Below are 6,665 nucleotides of genomic sequence, written 5' to 3' on the forward strand. Positions count from 1 at the left end.
TGATTAGGCGGACCGCTACCACGGATCCCTTAATCAAACACTAAACCCTTTCTTTTACTTCTCATTCGAAGGCGGCAAGACAAAAAGACACCCTAGAGGGGCCGAGTGAACCCTTTTTTGGGGGCCGGGTATCCTAAAACGGGACGGGAAAGGGTTTAGGGTTTGATTAGGCGGACCGCTACCGCGGATCCCCCTAATCAAACCCTAAACCCTTTCCCTTGCTTCTCATTTGAAGGCGGCAAGACAAAAAGACACCCTAGAGGGGCCGAGTGAACCCTTTTTTGGGGGCCGGGTATCCTAAAACGGACGGAAAGTGTTTAGGGTTTGATTAGGCGGGCCGCTACCACAGATCCCCCTAATCAAACCCTAAACCCTTTACCTTACTTCTCAATCGAAGGCGGCAAGACAAAAAGACATCCTAGAGGGGCCGAGTGAACCCTTTTTTGGGGGACCGGGTATCCTAAAACGAGACGGGAAAGGGTTAGGGTTTGATTAGGCGGACGGCTACCGCGGATCCTCCTAATAAAACCCTAAACCCTTTCCCTTGCTTCTCATTTGAAGGCGGCAAGACAAAAAGACACCCTAGAGGGGCCGAGTGAACCCTTTTTTGGGGCCGGGTATCCTAAAACGGGATAGGAAAGGGTTTAGGGTTTGATTATGCGGACCGCTACCGCGGATCGCTTAATCAAACACTAAACCCTTTCTTTTGCTTATCATTCGAAGGCGGCAAGACAAAAAGACACCCTAGAGGGGCCGAGTGAACCCTTTTTTTGGGGGCCGGGTATCCTAAAACGAGACGGGAAAGGGTTAGGGTTTGATTAGGCGGACCGCTACTACGGATCCCCCTAATCAAACCCTAAACCCTTTACCTTACTTCTCAATCGAAGGCGGCAAGACAAAAAGACACCCTAGAGGGGCCGAGTGAACCCTTTTTTGGGGGACCGGGTATCCTAAAACGAGACGGAAAAGGGTTTAGGGTTTGATTAGGCGGACCGCTACCGCGGATCGCTTAATCAAACACTAAACCCTTTCTTTTGCTTATCATTCGAAGGCGGCAAGACAAAAAGACACCCTAGAGGGGCCGAGTGAACCCTTTTTTTGGGGCCGGGTATCCTAAAACGAGACGGGAAAGGGTTAGGGTTTGATTAGGCGGACCGCTACTACGGATCCCCCTAATCAAACCCTAAACCCTTTACCTTACTTCTCAATCGAAGGCGGCAAGATAAAAAGACACCCTAGAGGGGCCGAGTGAACCCTTTTTTGGGGGACCGGGTATCCTAAAACGAGACGGGAAAGGGTTTAGGGTTTGATTAGGCGGACCGCTACCGCGGATCCCCCAAATAAAACCCTAAACCCTTTCCTTTGCTTCTCATTTGAAGGCGGCAAGACAAAAAGACACCCTAGAGGGGCCGAGTGAACCCTTTTTTGGGGGGCCGGGAATCCTAAAACGGGATGGAAAAGGGTTTAGGGCTTGATTAGGCGGACCGCTACCACGGATCCCTTAATCAAACACTAAACCCTTTCTTTTGCTTCTCATTCGAAGGCGGAAAGACAAAAAGACACCCTAGAGGGGCCGAGTGAACCCACTTTTTGGGGGCCGGTATCCTAAAACGGGACGGGAAAGGGTTTAGGGTTTGATTAGGCGGACCGCTACCGCGGATCCCCCTAATCAAACCCTAAACCCTTTCCCTTGCTTCTCATTTGAAGGCGGCAAGACAAAAAGACACCCTAGAGGGGCCGAGTGAACCCTTTTTTGGGGGCCGGGTATCCTAAAACGGGACGGGAAAGTGTTTAGGGTTTGATTAGGCGGGCCGCTACCACAGATCCCCCTAATCAAACCCTAAACCCTTTACCTTACTTCTCAATCGAAGGCGGCAAGACAAAAAGACATCCTAGAGGGGCCGAGTGAACCCTTTTTTGGGGGACCGGGTATCCTAAAACGAGACGGGAAAGGGTTTAGGGTTTGATTAGGCGGACCGCTACCACGGATCACCCTAATAAACCCTAAACCCTTTCCCTTGCTTCTCATTTGAAGGCGGCAAGACAAAAAGACACCCTAGAGGGGTCGAGTGAACCCTTTTTTGGCGGTCGGGTATCCTAAAACGGGATGGGAAAGGGTTTAGGGTTTGATTAGGCGGACCGCTACCGTGGATCCCTTAATCAAACCTAAACCCTTTCCCTTGCTTCTCATTCAAAGGCGGCAAGACAAAAAGACACCCTATAGGGGCCGAGTGAACCCTTTTTTGGGGGCCGGATATCCTAAAACGGGACGGAAAGGGTTTAGGGTTTGATAAGGCGGACCTCTACCACGGATCCCCCTAATAAAACCCTAAACCCTTTCTCTTGCTTCTCATTTGAAGGCGGCAAGACAAAAAGACACCCTAGAGGGGCCGAGTGAACCCTCTTTTTGGGGGCCGGGTATCCTAAAACGGGACGGGAAAGGGTTTAGGGTTTGATTCGGTGGATTGCTACCGCGGATCCCCCTAATCAAACCCTAAACCTTTTCCCTTACTTCTCAATCGAAGGCGGCAAGACAAAAAGACACCCTAGAGGGGCCTAGTGAACCCTTTTTTGGGGGACCGGGTATCCTAAAACGTGACAAGAAAGGGTTAGGGTTTGATTAGGCGGACCGCTACCGCGGATCCCCCTAATAAAACCCTAAACCCTTTCCCTTGCTTCTCATTTGAAGGCGGCAAGACAAAAAGACACCCTAGAGGGGCCGAGTGAACCCTTTTTTGGGGGCCGGATATCCTAAAACGGGACGGAAAGGGTTTAGGGTTTGATAAGGCGGACCTCTACCACGGATCCCCCTAATAAAACCCTAAACCCTTTCTCTTGCTTCTCATTTGAAGGCGGCAAGACAAAAAGACACCCTAGAGGGGCCGAGTGAACCCTCTTTTTGGGGGCCGGGTATCCTAAAACGGGACGGGAAAGGGTTTAGGGTTTGATTCGGTGGATTGCTACCGCGGATCCCCCTAATCAAACCCTAAACCTTTTCCCTTACTTCTCAATCGAAGGCGGCAAGACAAAAAGACACCCTAGAGGGGCCTAGTGAACCCTTTTTTGGGGGACCGGGTATCCTAAAACGTGACAAGAAAGGGTTAGGGTTTGATTAGGCGGACCGCTACCGCGGATCCCCCTAATCAAACCCTAAACCCTTTCCCTTGCTTCTCATTTGAAGGCGGCAAGACAAAAAGACACCCTAGAGGGGCCGAGTGAACCCTTTTTTGGGGGGCCGGGTATCCTAAAACGGGACAGGAAAGTGTTTAGGGTTTGATTAGGCGGGCCGCTACCACAGATCCCCCTAATCAAACCCTAAACCCTTTACCTTACTTCTCAATCGAAGGCGGCAAGACAAAAAGACATCCTAGAGGGGCCGAGTGAACCCTTTTTTGGGGGACCGGGTATCCTAAAACGAGACGGGAAAGGGTTAGGGTTTGATTAGGCGGACCGCTACCGCGGATCCCCCTAATAAAACCCTAAACCCTTTCCCTTGCTTCTCATTTGAAGGCGGCAAGACAAAAAGACACCCTAGAGGGGCCGAGTGAACCCTTTTTTGGGGCCGGGTATCCTAAAACGGGATAGGAAAGGGTTTAGGGTTTGATTATGCGGACCGCTACCGCGGATCGCTTAATCAAACACTAAACCCTTTCTTTTGCTTATCATTCGAAGGCGGCAAGACAAAAAGACACCCTAGAGGGGCCGAGTGAACCCTTTTTTTGGGGGCCGGGTATCCTAAAACGAGACGGGAAAGGGTTAGGGTTTGATTAGGCGGACCGCTACTACGGATCCCCCTAATCAAACCCTAAACCCTTTACCTTACTTCTCAATCGAAGGCGGCAAGACAAAAAGACACCCTAGAGGGGCCGAGTGAACCCTTTTTTGGGGGACCGGGTATCCTAAAACGAGACGGAAAAGGGTTTAGGGTTTGATTAGGCGGACCGCTACCGCGGATCGCTTAATCAAACACTAAACCCTTTCTTTTGCTTATCATTCGAAGGCGGCAAGACAAAAAGACACCCTAGAGGGGCCGAGTGAACCCTTTTTTTGGGGGCCAGGTATCCTAAAACGAGACGGGAAAGGGTTAGGGTTTGATTAGGCGGACCGCTACTACGGATCCCCCTAATCAAACCCTAAACCCTTTACCTTACTTCTCAATCGAAGGCGGCAAGATAAAAAGACACCCTAGAGGGGCCGAGTGAACCCTTTTTGGGGGACCGGGTATCCTAAAACGAGACGGGAAAGGGTTTAGGGTTTGATTAGGCGGACCGCTACCGCGGATCCCCCAAATAAAACCCTAAACCCTTTCCTTTGCTTCTCATTTGAAGGCGGCAAGACAAAAAGACACCCTAGAGGGGCCGAGTGAACCCTTTTAGGGGCCGGGAATCTTAAAACGGGATGGAAAAGGGTTTAGGGCTTGATTAGGCGGACCGCTACCACGGATCCCTTAATCAAACACTAAACCCTTTCTTTTGCTTCTCATTCGAAGGCGGAAAGACAAAAAGACACCCTAGAGGGGCCGAGTGAACCCACTTTTTGGGGGGGTATCCTAAAACGGGACGGGAAAGGGTTTAGGGTTTGATTAGGCGGACCGCTACCGCGGATCCCCCTAATCAAACCCTAAACCCTTTCCCTTGCTTCTCATTTGAAGGCGGCAAGACAAAAAGACACCCTAGAGGGGCCGAGTGAACCCTTTTTTGGGGGGCCGGGTATCCTAAAACGGGACAGGAAAGTGTTTAGGGTTTGATTAGGCGGGCCGCTACCACAGATCCCCCTCATCAAACCCTAAACCCTTTACCTTACTTCTCAATCGAAGGCGGCAAGACAAAAAGACATCCTAGAGGGGCCGAGTGAACCCTTTTTTGGGGGACCGGGTATCCTAAAACGAGACGGGAAAGGGTTTAGGGTTTGATTAGGCGGACCGCTACCACGGATCACCCTAATAAACCCTAAACCCTTTCCCTTGCTTCTCATTTGAAGGCGGCAAGACAAAAAGACACCCTAGAGGGGTCGAGTGAACCCTTTTTTGGCGGTCGGGTATCCTAAAACGGGATGGGAAAGGGTTTAGGGTTTGATTAGGCGGACCGCTACCGTGGATCCCTTAATCAAACCTAAACCCTTTCCCTTGCTTCTCATTCAAAGGCGGCAAGACAAAAAGACACCCTATAGGGGCCGAGTGAACCCTTTTTTGGGGGCCGGATATCCTAAAACGGGACGGAAAGGGTTTAGGGTTTGATAAGGCGGACCTCTACCACGGATCCCCCTAATAAAACCCTAAACCCTTTCTCTTGCTTCTCATTTGAAGGCGGCAAGACAAAAAGACACCCTAGAGGGGCCGAGTGAACCCTCTTTTTGGGGGCCGGGTATCCTAAAACGGGACGGGAAAGGGTTTAGGGTTTGATTCGGTGGATTGCTACCGCGGATCCCCCTAATCAAACCCTAAACCTTTTCCCTTACTTCTCAATCGAAGGCGGCAAGACAAAAAGACACCCTAGAGGGGCCTAGTGAACCCTTTTTTGGGGGACCGGGTATCCTAAAACGTGACAAGAAAGGGTTAGGGTTTGATTAGGCGGACCGCTACCGCGGATCCCCCTAATAAAACCCTAAACCCTTTCCCTTGCTTCTCATTTGAAGGCGGCAAGACAAAAAGACACCCTAGAGGGGCCGAGTGAACCCTTTTTTGGGGGCCGGTTATCCTAAAACGGGATGGGAAAGGATTTAGGGTTTGATTAGGCGGACCGCTACCACGGATCCCTTAATCAAACACTAAACCCTTTCTTTTGCTTCTCATTCGAAGGCGGCAAGACAAAAAGACACCCTAGAGGGGCCGAGTGAACCCTTTTTTGGGGGACCGGGTATCCTAAAACGAGACGGGAAAGGGTTAGGGTTTGATTAGGCAGACCGCTACCGCGGATCCCCATAATAAAACCCTAAACCCTTTCCCTTGCTTCTCATTTGAAGGCGGCAAGACAAAAAGACACCCTAGAGGGGCCGAGTGAACCCTTTTTTGGGGCCGGGTATCCTAAAACGGGATAGGAAAGGGTTTAGGGTTTGATTAGGCGGACCGCTACATGGATCGCTTAATCAAACACTAAACCCTTTCTTTTGCTTATCATTCGAAGGCGGCAAGACAAAAAGACACCCTAGAGGGGCCGAGTGAACCCTTTTTTGGGGGCCGGGTATCCTAAAACGAGACGGGAAAGGGTTAGGGTTTGATTAGGCGGACCGCTACTACGGATCCCCCTAATCAAACCCTAAACCCTTTACCTTACTTCTCAATCGAAGGCGGCAAGACAAAAAGACACCCTAGAGGGGCCGAGTGAACCCTTTTTTGGGGGACCGGGTATCCTAAAACGAGACGGGAAAGGGTTTAGGGTTTGATTAGGCGGACCGCTACCGCGGATCCCCGAAATAAAACCCTAAACCCTTTACTTTGCTTCTCATTTGAAGGCGGCAAGACAAAAAGACACCCTAGAGGGGCCGAGTGAACCCTTTTTAGGGGGCCGGGAATCCTAAAACGGGATGGAAAAGGGTTTAGGGCTTGATTAGGCGGACCGCTACCACGGATCCCTTAATCAAACACTAAACCCTTTCTTTTGCTTCTCATTCGAAGGCGGCAAGACAAAAAGACACCCTAGAGGGGCCGAGTGAACCCACTTTTTGGG

Source organism: Silene latifolia, chromosome 11 (genome assembly GCF_048544455.1).
Source record: "Silene latifolia isolate original U9 population chromosome 11, ASM4854445v1, whole genome shotgun sequence".
Lineage (NCBI taxonomy): Eukaryota > Viridiplantae > Streptophyta > Magnoliopsida > Caryophyllales > Caryophyllaceae > Silene > Silene latifolia.